Source organism: Schistocerca nitens, chromosome 1, assembly GCF_023898315.1.
Source record: "Schistocerca nitens isolate TAMUIC-IGC-003100 chromosome 1, iqSchNite1.1, whole genome shotgun sequence".
Taxonomy (NCBI): domain Eukaryota; kingdom Metazoa; phylum Arthropoda; class Insecta; order Orthoptera; family Acrididae; genus Schistocerca; species Schistocerca nitens.
This window is the reverse complement of record NC_064614.1, coordinates 259,288,915-259,301,138: the sequence shown is the minus strand read 5'-3', so window position 1 is coordinate 259,301,138 and position 12,224 is coordinate 259,288,915.

The window sequence follows — 12,224 nt, the reverse complement described above, 5'->3', positions numbered from 1 at the left end:
TCCAACATACATTCTTTCATTATTTCAGAATCTGAAAATGGTTTTCGGTGTTTACTAAGTGTCCAGCACACACATAACGCTGCTTCTGCCGATTTCTAATGCTCACTCATGCAGCGAACCAGCAATTTCGTGCTTTTTTCGCAAGAAGTGAGATATTCCTGTAGTTTAAATTTAAATTTTATCGTAAAACAATATTGTTCAGTCCATTCAGTCAAAAATCTCCTATTTTCAGTGTCCACTTTTCGCTTTTTAAAACCCATTATTAACGTAGGTATGTTTGTACCCAAAAGGTTTTTCACACGAGAAATTGTAAAACAAATGAATAATTGCTCTTCGGCCTGCGTACGACTGACGAAACGAAGACCGACCGCCCACTGTACTCTCTTTGACTAAAACGACAGGTTCGGCCTTGTTTAACAAATGAACGAGTAAGCAGTGACGCGTGGTGGGAGGCGCTACTCGCCGAGAAAAATAGAATAAAATGGATCGACTCGACTAAATGATTTGCTAATTTACTCGACAAAATTTTTATTTTTTAGTTACTAAATTACTCAGTACTCGACTAAATTACTAGCCTAGTTCGAACGAGGCGCCGGGATTCTTAGTTGGAAGTCGGACTGTATTTAAGAATAGTTGGCGGTCCGAGGTTCGACCTCCGCCTGTTGCCGATCTCTGACCTAGAAGGTCTCCGTCGTAGAACTTCCGTCGCAGCTGGTGCAGTGATGCGGCTGCAGCCGCACCAGACGCACGTTGCAGCACAAACTCAAACTGCGCATGCGCGACCAGGCAGCCACTGTAGCTGCGGACTGCCCAGTTGCAGCCGCAGGCCGCTGTTGGACCTTGGACAACCGCAAATATCAACTTTCAGTTTTAGTTTTTATTTATTTGTAGAGCTCATGGACAATAAGTTTCCAAAGTTACAGTGATGAAACCGCATCCGAAGAGCCTGAAAAGAAATTAAATGTGTGACGCGACCTTGCTGCCACGTCCACTTTTTTGAATCAGCACTCTAATATCTACGGTTCAGAGGGATAACAGCCCCTACATCCACAAAGAGAGGATTCCAAATTGTATCCTCGTTGCTAAAGCTCACTAACAGGTTTCTGGCTATCCTGAACTATTAAAACAGTGTGTTTATGGCGAAACTCAGAATCCAAAAGAGACTCTAAATTCTCTCCTATGAGAACAACGCCCTAAAAGCACATTTTCATTCGCTATAGTTGTCAGAATAGTAACTTATGATTCAGTTCTTCTATGTAATTATGGGAACGTAGGGAGAATGAAGGCTTTAGAGAGAACGGGCTTTAAGACAGGAAATTTTATTCAAGACATCTCGAGAAAAATATATTTACAGCGCCTCTCTGCATCTGGAAAGTCAGTTGATGCTCTGGTAAAGGAGAGAAGGCGGAAAAGAAGAAATCAGAAGAGACGCCTTGAAAGAAAAGAGGACCTGAGTACAAATCTGGGGTCGTCTGAAGAAGCGACATAATAAAAAAACGTTTGATTTAACTTTAAATTGCATTTCCTGAAAATTATCTTTTTAAAGCTTATGTAACTTTTTCTGAGAATTTATAACGGCTAGAATTATGAAATTTTGTGCACTTATTTCTATATACCTAATAAATGTTGTCTAAAGAGAAAATTTTGAAATTCTGAGTGTAAGCTGAGGTATGAGGCAAAAAGTTAGATTTTATCACATTAATTTTGCAGTATACTTATAGAATTACAATTAAAAATTATTAATATTTTCCTATTCGATACATTCAAAAAATCTCTTAAGAGAAGCTTTCTGTATGCAAAGAGATTAAACAGAGAAAATTTTTTAGAAATCTCTTTAACAATTTCTGAGATAAAGGTACATATATTATTTTTTTTAAATAAAGTTTTTAAATTCCATAGAAAAGTTATATATACACACTGAAGATCGAAAGAAACTGGTACAACAGTCCAATGTTGTTGTTGACGGGCCCAGGCGAGGCGTAAAGCTTTGTGCCGCGCAATCATCAAGGGTACACGAGTGGGCCTTCGGCGCCATAGTCACTTTCGACAATGATCCGTTGAATGGTTCGCACGCTGACACTTGTTGATGGCCCAGCGTTGAAATCAGCAGCAATTCGCGGAAGGGTTGCAGTTCTGTCACGCTGAACGATTCTCTTCAATCGTCGTTGGTCCCGTACTTGCATGATCTTTTTCCGGCCACAACGATGTTGGAGATATGATATCTTACCAGATTCCTGATATTCACGATACACTCGTGAAATCATCGTACGGGAGATACTGTGTGGTGCGCCGACCCTAATACCACGTTGAAACTCATTTAAATCTTGATAACCTGCTACTGACGTTACGGCTAATAATGGAAGCAAGGCTAAAGAAAAATCAAGACACTTTCATGGGATTTGTCGACCTGGAAAAAGCGTTCGACAATATAAAATGGTGCAAGCTGTTCGAGATTCTGAAAAAAGTAGGGGTAAGCTATAGGGAGAGACGGGTCATATACAATATGTACAACAACCAAGAGGGAATAAGAAGAGTGGACGATCAAGAACGAAGTGCTCGTATTAAGAAGGGTGTAAGACAAGGCTGTAGCCTTTCGCCCCTACTCTTCAATCTGTACATCGAGGAAGCAATGATGGAAATAAAAGAAAGGTTCAGGAGTGGAATTAAAATACAAGGTGAAAGGATATCAATGATTCGATTCGCTGATGACATTGCTATCCTGAGTGAAAGTGAAGAAGAATTAAATGATCTGCTGAACGGAATGAACAGTCTAATGAGTACACAGTATGGTTTGAGAGTAAATCGGAGAAAGACGAAGGTAATGAGAAGTAGTAGAAATGAGAACCGCGAGAAAATTAACATCAGGATTGATGGTCACGAAGTCAATGAAGTTAAGGAATTCTGCTACCTAGGCAGTAAAATAACCAATGACGGACGGAGCAAGGAGGACATCAAAAGCAGACCTCGCTATGGCAAAAAAGGCATTTCTGGACAAGAGAAGTCTACTAATATCAAATACCGGCCTTAATTTGAGGAAGAAATTTCTGAGGATGTACGTCTGGAGTACAGCATTGTATGGTAGTGAAATATGGACTGTGGGAAAACCGGAACAGAATAGAATCGAAGCATTTGAGATGTGGTGCTGTAGACGAATGTTGAAAATTAGGTGGACTGATGAGGTAAGGAATGAGGAGGTTCTACACAGAATCGGAGAGGAAAGGAATATGTGGAAAACACTGATAAGGAGAAGGGACAGGATGATAGGACATCTGCTAAGACATGAGGGAATGACTTCCATGGTACTAGAGGGAGCTGTAGAGGGCAAAAACTGTAGAGGAAGGCATAGATTGGAATACGTCAAGCAAATAATTGAAGACGTAGGTTGCAAGTGCTACTCTGAGATGAAGAGGTTAGCAGAGGAAAGGAATTCGTGGCGGGCCGCATCAAACCAGTCAGTAGACTCATGACAAAAAAAAAAAAAAAAAAAAAAAAAAAAAAAACCTGCTACTGTAGCAGCAGTAACCGAGCTAACAACAGCACCAGACACTTATTGTCTCATACAGGCAATGCCGACCGCAGTTTACATATCACTGTATTTGAATACGCATTCCTATACCGTTTTCTTTGGCGCTTCAGTGTATAATCCAATGAACTCAACAGTAAATGGATTTCATGTTAAGCATGGCACAAAATTTAATTGCTGTATCTCCAAAATTGCGGATTTGGTGCGTAATTTAAATAGATTGTGTTTTTCATTGATGTTCCCCTTGAGCGGTGTAGGTGTGAGATAACGGGTGATCTGTGGCACTCTGGAAATATTCTAAGTTCGGTGTTGGCGTGGCTGCGCTGGGGCCTCTCGGCGCGTCGAAGCTCGCTGGCGGCTGCACCACGGCCGAACCACGTGGTTCATCAGCACGACGATTCTGATGGTGTAATCAGAGTTTCAATATCTTTATTAGTTTAAAGTTTAGTATCTGACTAAATTATGCAAGTAACACCCAGCAACGAATTTCCAAAATTTAAACGCTTCATCCAATTTCGTCGATCGACATGTCTTTAGAAAGCTATTAGTGTAAACCAAAATTGGTATGAATTACAGGCATGTAACTTCAATAGTACATGAGTTACTGGAGGTAAAAGTGGCCAATTACTATCGATCGCGACAGGCCATAAGTACTCTACAGTCACACGAAAAAACGGTAGTAGCACACTTCTATGTCTTTGTTTATATCCGATATATCCTATTCATGACGAAATTGGTTAAATATTTACTATGTTTTAGAAAGCACAGAGATATTAGGCTACTGGCCTACTTTTGCTTGCTATTTCTTTGATATATAACAAGTTTGTTTGTGTGGCCGTCCTCCGCAGCAAGCATATAAATACTTGTTTTGTGAATAAAACTGCTTTTTTCCTGCTGCTAGCAGGTGTTAGAGCGTGTTTATGGTCCATCCGTAGGAATATTTATTTAATTTCAAGGTATTTAAATGTAAATCCAGTATTTCGAAAGTGTTTTATGTTTGTGAGTGTGCGTTGGCTTGATGACATGGCGAGAGCGCTCTAGCCAATGGCTCTGAGCACTATGGGACTTAACTTCTGAGGTCATCAGTCCCCTAGAACTTAGAACTACTTAAACCTAACTAACCTAAGGAATCACACACATCCATGCCCGAGGCAGGAATGGAACCTGCGACCGTAGCGGTCGAGCGGTTCCAGACTGATGCGTCTAGGACCGCTCGGCCACTCCGGCCGGCTTCTCTAGCCAATCACAGCGCTCGTGAATGGAAGTGGAAGTTCTGGAGAGTACGGGAGAGGACACGGGAGTCTGGGACAGTACGGCGCGAGGGACGCACGGTCGCGAGAGAGGCGGGGAGTGTGGAGCGGTTTGCGCGTGGTCGCGAGAGACAGAAATACTTCAGCGTGCGGACTTGTGAACTTGTGAGATTTCCGAGGTTTCTACAGTGAAGATGTAGTATGCGTTTAGAAGTGAATATCTCGCGAGCTATGTTGTCGTTCATAACTAATTACACGCAGTTGGAATCTATTGTTTCCCTGTTATGCAACTTATATTTTATTTAACTGCTGGACCATCGACACCAATAAGTGTTTTGCAGAAATATACTTCATTCTCAAAAGTACTTCTACTATTCTACTCAGCATTCAAAATCGGTAAGATAGTACCTGCAGATTTTATTTAATTGCAATCTTTCATTTATAAATTTATATGTTACATTCATAATTCGCAATTGCCGAGTGATAGAAACCTTCCACCATTCGAATCATGTGTGTATTCTTGTCGTATACTGTAGCCTCAGCAGTATTTGGCCTGTAATGCGGCAACTATGTATCCCAGCCCCTAGAGAACGAAAGCAGCCAAAACTTTAAGGATTGCAACTGAGTAGGAGGGTACGTAGGTGAGGGCCACCGACACCACCAGTTCATATTTTTTTTCTGAAAGCCCGCATAGGGAAACCAATGGAAGCATACATCTGGATGGCCTGATGATTTGAACAGGTGCCCTCCCGAAGACGAGTCGAGTGTCTTGCCATAGTGCCACCTCACTAGGTTTCCCAAGACGGTGTACATGTATCCGCATTAAGTGAATTATATTTACTGTTCTCCTTGTCTTCAGACTAACAAATCTATAAAATAGTAGTATAATAATTCTATCTAAAGTTAATAAATCGGCTTAAAAACTTCGTCGTGAATCTCTTCTTTGAGAATACTGGCCAGTGTGACGTAAGTCCATTTATGTATTCAGACATTCCCATACACTGATGATAACAATATACCATGCCATTACAGTACTTGTTTGGATCTATTCATCCATCCATACAAACGCTAATCATATTGAGTAAATTAGTATTTAATGGAAACATAGTTTTGATACATTAACAATTCAGGAAGTTTATGATAGTTCGCTTTAAGTAAGGCATCTTGAAGATGTACTTCGAGAAATTACAGTTTCTATCTGTTGTTATTCCAATCTTAAACAAACTCTTTTGTTTCTGCATTTACTTTTTCACAGTAACTACTGAAATCATTAATTTCGGAACTGTGACCTTCAAGAAAGGGATGAGTATAACACACCAATTTCTATGTTGTACTTACAAACTGATATGATTTTGTTGTTCAGAGCCCAGCGAATTTGTAAAAATGCATTCCTTTCGTAGTTTTCTAAACTGAACGAGTTTTAGAAACTCAAATGGAGAAGGCTCACGGACTGAATCTTTTACGGCTTGTCTTCGTCGTGCCTCGTTACATGTTCAGTCTTCCTAGCAGTTAATTTCTTCAAGCAAATTCTCAAACATGATTTCTGAAGGAGATAGCGGAAGTGTCTGTGTGGTATGCAGGTATATTCCGTTAGGAACAAAGACAAACAGTTTCTGATTGTACGAAGAGCAGACTCGGCTGGCGCTCAAATACCGCGCAGTTGGCCGGGATTTTCATGTAGACCCGCCAGGAGGGGAACAACACGTCTGCAATTCCAATTAAGAAGCGAGTGCAGCGCGAACGAGGCAACATTGAATTAGATTCAAACTCGTTCCGCTACGTTCGCTTTCGTAATAATGCATCTACAGTCGCCACCCTGAATGTAAAGAGAAAATTATCGAAGTCGTAAACAACACTATGCTATTTGATAACAGAATCATTCGAGAGGGAATTTCGCAGCAGACACAGACCGCATTGTAATTCCGTGGTAAACCGAGAGAGGGGCATGGAAGGACGTCGAGAGATTCAATAGACACACAATATTCCATTCTAATAACTTTCCACTATTGCAATTCAAGTGAAGCCTTTCTCAAACAATTTCCTTTGTCACTGTTATCAAGAAAACCCTGCATACCTCTGTGGGTGCAAACAGTGATTCGAAAAACGCAACAGCGCAGTTAATATTTGCTGTTTCGTATACACTGATTCATACACACAGCTAGCCACTGAAATTACAACTCCAGGAAGGACAAATAAAAGTTTTATTTTGGCAACACCTACGGCTCTTACCTGAATCGGAATCGAGTCGAACTGAGTTGGATGACTGTTACGGGTACTACAATCAGTTCCTCACGTACCATGTTCTTATTCCTCTAGTATTCATATAACTGTACTTAATAAAGCTGAAATTACATGCTCTGCACGTGCAGTTGGTATTTTATGTAAAGCTTCTGTCCACAGATCACCGAGGATTTAGAAACCTTCGCTCGTGCGAAACTCAGCTTGCCCCTTTCTCGCATGACGTCCTACAAACCATGGATGGAAGGCAAAAGCCAGATTCCATATTCCTAGATTGCCTGAAATTGTTTGATATGGTGCCCCACTAAATACTGTTGACGATTGTCTGAGCATACATATCAGGTTCCCAAACAAGTCTGTGGCTCGAAGACTTTTTAAGTAGCAGAATACAGCATGTTTCCCCGACGACCAGTGCTCATTACAACAAGGTTGTCGTCATGAGTGCCCCACAGAAGTGTGATTGGAAACCTGTTATTCTCTATATACGTAAATGATCTGACGGAAAGGGTGAATATCAATTTGCGGCTGTTTGCCGATGACACTGTGGTGTACGGGAAAGTGACGTCGTTGAGTGATTATAGGATGATACAAGGTGACTTAGACAGAATTTATAGTTGGTGTGATGAAAGGCAGCTAGCTCTAAATGTAGAAAATTGTAAGTGAGTAGGGATACAATCCTTTAACGTTCGAATATAGCAGTATCAGTGTCCTGCTTGAGAGAGTCGCGTCGGTTAAATATACAGGCGTAGCGTAACAAAAAATGGAATGAGCACTTCTGGGTGTTGGTAGGGGAGGCGTATGATCGATTTCGTTTTATGGGGAGAATTCTGGGAAAATGCAGCTCATCTACACTCCTGGAAATGGAAAAAAGAACACATTGACACCGGTGTGTCAGACCCACCATACTTGCTCCGGACACTGCGAGAGGGCTGTACAAGCAATGATCACACGCACGGCACAGCGGACACACCAGGAACCGCGGTGTTGGCCGTCGAATGGCGCTAGCTGCGCAGCATTTGTGCACCGCCACCGTCAGTGTCAGCCAGTTTGCCGTGGCATACGGAGCTCATCGCAGTCTTTAACACTGGTAGCATGCCGCGACAGCGTGGACGTGAACCGTATGTGCAGTTGACGGACTTTGAGCGAGGGCGTATAGTGGGCATGCGGGAGGCCGGGTGGACGTACCGCCGAATTGCTCAACACGTGGGGCGTGAGGTCTCCACAGTACATCGATGTTGTCGCCAGTGGTCGGCGGAAGGTGCACGTGCCCGTCGACCTGGGACCGGACCGCAGCGACGCACGGATGCACGCAAAGACCGTAGGATCCTACGCAGTGCCGTAGGGGACCGCACCGCCACTTCCCAGCAAATTAAGGACACTGTTGCTCCTGGGGTATCGGCGAGGACCATTCGCAACCGTCTCCATGAAGCTGGGCTACGGTCCCGCACACCGTTAGGCCGTCTTCCGCTCACACCCCAACATCGTGCAGCCCGCCTCCAGTGGTGTCGCGACAGGCGTGAATGGAGGGACGAATGGAGACGTGTCGTCTTCAGCGATGAGAGTCGCTTCTGCCTTGGTGCCAATGATGGTCGTATGCGTGTTTGGCGCCGTGCAGGTGAGCGCCACAATCAGGACTGCATACGACCGAGGCACACAGGGCCAACACCCGGCATCATGGTGTGGGGAGCGATCTCCTACACTGGCCGTACACCACTGGTGATCGTCGAGGGGACACTGAGTAGTGCACGGTACATCCAAACCGTCATCGAACCCATCGTTCTACCATTCCTAGACCGGCAATGGAACTTGCTGTTCCAACAGGACAATGCACGTCCGCATGTATCCCGTGCCACCCAACGTGCTCTAGAAGGTGTAAGTCAACTACCCTGGCCAGCAAGATCTCCGGATCTGTCCCCCATTGAGCATGTTTGGGACTGGATGAAGCGTCGTCTCACGCGGTCTGCACGTCCAGCACGAACGCTGGTCCAACTGAGGCGCCAGGTGGAAATGGCATGGCAAGCCGTTCCACAGGACTACATCCAGCATCTCTACGATCGTCTCCATGGGAGAATAGCAGCCTGCATTGCTGCGAAAGGTGGATATACACTGTACTAGTGCCGACATTGTGCATGCTCTGTTGCTTGTGTCTATGTGCCTGTGGTTCTGTCAGTGTGATCATGTGATGTATCTGACCCCAGGAATATGTCAATAAAGTTTCCCCTTCCTGGGACAATGAATTCACGGTGTTCTTATTTCAATTTCCAGGAGTGTATAAAGGAGATGGCGTATCGAGTGCTTGTGCGACCCATTACTGAGTACTTATCGAGTGTTTGGGATCCCTACCTATTCGGGTTAAAGGATAAAGGAGACTGTTTTCAGTACTCTTGTCCGCTCTCTTCTGGAGTATTGCTCTATGCGGTGTGGGATCCGCATCAGATAGGATTGACGGAGGACATCAAAAAAGTTCGGGGAGGGAGAGCTTGTTTTGTATCACCGCAAAATAAGGAAAACAGTGCTACGAATATGATACACGAATTGGAGTGGCAGTCATTAAACAAAGGCGCCTTTCGTTGCCGCAGGATGTTCTCACGAAACTATGATCAGGAACTTTCTCCTCTGAGTGTAAACGTATTTTGGTGACGTCACCTACATAGGGAGAAATGATCATCAGAATAAAAGAAGCACGTGAAGATTTAAGTGTGCGTTTTTCCCGCGCGCTGTTCGAGAGTGGAACAGTAGAGAAATAGCTCGGAGATGATTCGACGAAGCCTTTGCCTGACAATTGTGGTTTACACAGCAATCGTATAGATGTAGCTGTAGTAGACATCGAATCAGTTCACAATCGTGTTGCTATATTTGTTACCGGTAGATTTTATGAGCTTGCAGGTATTATCGAAATGCTTCATGAACTGAAGTGGGAATCCCCTAAGGAAAGGCGACGCTCTTTTCGCAAGACACTATTGAGGAAATTTAGAGAACTGGCATCTGAGGCCGACAGCAGATGGCTTCTACTGCCGCCAACGTACATTTAGAATGGTTCAAATGCCTATGAGCACTATGGGACTTGACATCTGAGATCATCAGTCCCCTAGACTTAGAACTACAACATCTGAGATCATCAGTCCCCTAGACTTAGAACTACTTAAACCTAACTAACCTAAGGACATCACACACATCCATGCCCAAGGCAGGATTCGAACCTGTGTACATTTCGTGAAAGTACCACGGAGATAAGATGTGAGAAATTGAGGCACGTACGGAGGTTTATAGAAAGTCATTTTGCCCTCGCTTTATTTGCGAATGGAACAGAAAAGGAAATGCAGTAGTGGTACGAGGTATCCTCCGCCGTGCATTGTACTGTGGTTTGTAGAATTTGTATCTAGATGTAGATGCAAATGCAGACTTTCCTCGCTTCAGCAGGTGAAACCAGCACTCACTGTTGAGGGCGCAAGAACATGTTTTCTTCCAAAACATTTCTACTGTTGGTGCTGCTTACATTACTTCGAACATATTTGTACTTTTAACGTACAGCTAATTTTACACCTAGGCATAAGATTAGATTATTACTAAATGCAGGATTGGACTAAAAATTTAAACTATGTACACTGATTACCATATAATAAAGAAAATTCACATAAATTACCATTACTGAAAACATGGTACGTCGAAAATTATGAAGGTAACCCAACTTGTAGACTACAGCATCGGACATAAGTAAAATATCTGGTCAGTAGCAATGTTGTTGTTGTGGTCTTCAGTCCTGAGACTGGTTTGATGCAGCTCTCCATGCTACTCTATCCTGTGCAAGCTTCTTCATCTCCCAGTACCTACTGCAACCTACATCCTTCTGAATCTGTTTAGTGTATTCATCTCTTGGTCTCCCTCTACGATTTTTACCCTCCACGCTGCCCTCCTTGATGCCTCAGAACGAGTCGTACCAACCGATCCCTTCTTCTACTTAAGTTGTGCCACAAATTTCTCTTCTCCCCAATCCTATTCAATACCTCCTCATTAGTTATATGATCTACCCATCTAATCTTCAGCATTCTTCTGTAGCACCACATTTCGAAAGCTTCTATTCTCTTCGGCCGGCCGCGGTGGTCTAGCGGTTCTGGCGCTGCATTCCGGAACCGCGGGACTGCTACGGTCGCAGGTTCGAATCCTGCCTCGGGCATGGGTGTGTGTGATGTCCTTAGGTTAGTTAGGTTTAAGTAGTTCTAAGTTCTAGGGGACTTATGACCTCAGATGTTGAGTCCCATAGTGCTCAGAGCCATTTGAACCATTTTTTCTATTCTCTTCTTGTCCAAACTAGTTATCGACCATGTTTCACTTCCATACATGGCTACGCTCCATACAAATACTTTCAGAAACGACTTCCTGACACTTAAATCAATACTCGATGTTAACAAATTTCTCTTCTTCAGAAACGCTTTCCTTGCCATTGCCAGTCTACATTTTATATCCTCTCCACTTCGACCATCATCAGTTATTTTGCTCCCCAAATAGCAAAACTCCTTTACTACTTTAAGTGTCTCATTTCCTAATCTAATTCCCTCAGCATCACCCAACTTAATTCGACTACATTCCATTATCCTCGTTTTGATTTTGTTGATGTTCATTTTATACCCTCCTTTCAAGACACTGTCCATTCCGTTCAACTGCTCTTCCAAGTCCTTTGCTGTCTCTGACAGAATTACAATGTCATCGGCGAACCTCAAAGTTTTTATATCTTCTCCATGGATTTTAATACCTACTCTGAATTTTTCTTTTGTTTCCTTTACTGCTTGCTCAATATACAGATTGAATAACATCGGGGAGAGGCTACAACCCTGTCTCACTCCTTTCCCAACCACTGCTTCCCTTTCATGCCCCTCGACTCTTATAACTGCCATCTGGTTTCTGTACAAATTGTAAATGGCCTTTCGCTCCCTGTATTTTACCCCTGCCACCTTCAGAATTTGAAGGACAGTATTCCAGTCAACATTGTCAAAAGCTTTCTCTAAGTCTACAAATGCTAGACGTAGGTTTGCCTTTCCTTAATCTAGCTTCTAAGATAAGTCGTAGGGTCAGTATTGTCTCACGTGTTCCAATATTTCTACGGAATCCAAACTGGTCTTCCCCGAGATCAGCTTCTACCAGTTTTTCCATTCGTCTGTAGAGAATACGCGTTAGTATTTTGCATCCGTGACTTATTAAACTGATTGTTCGGTAGT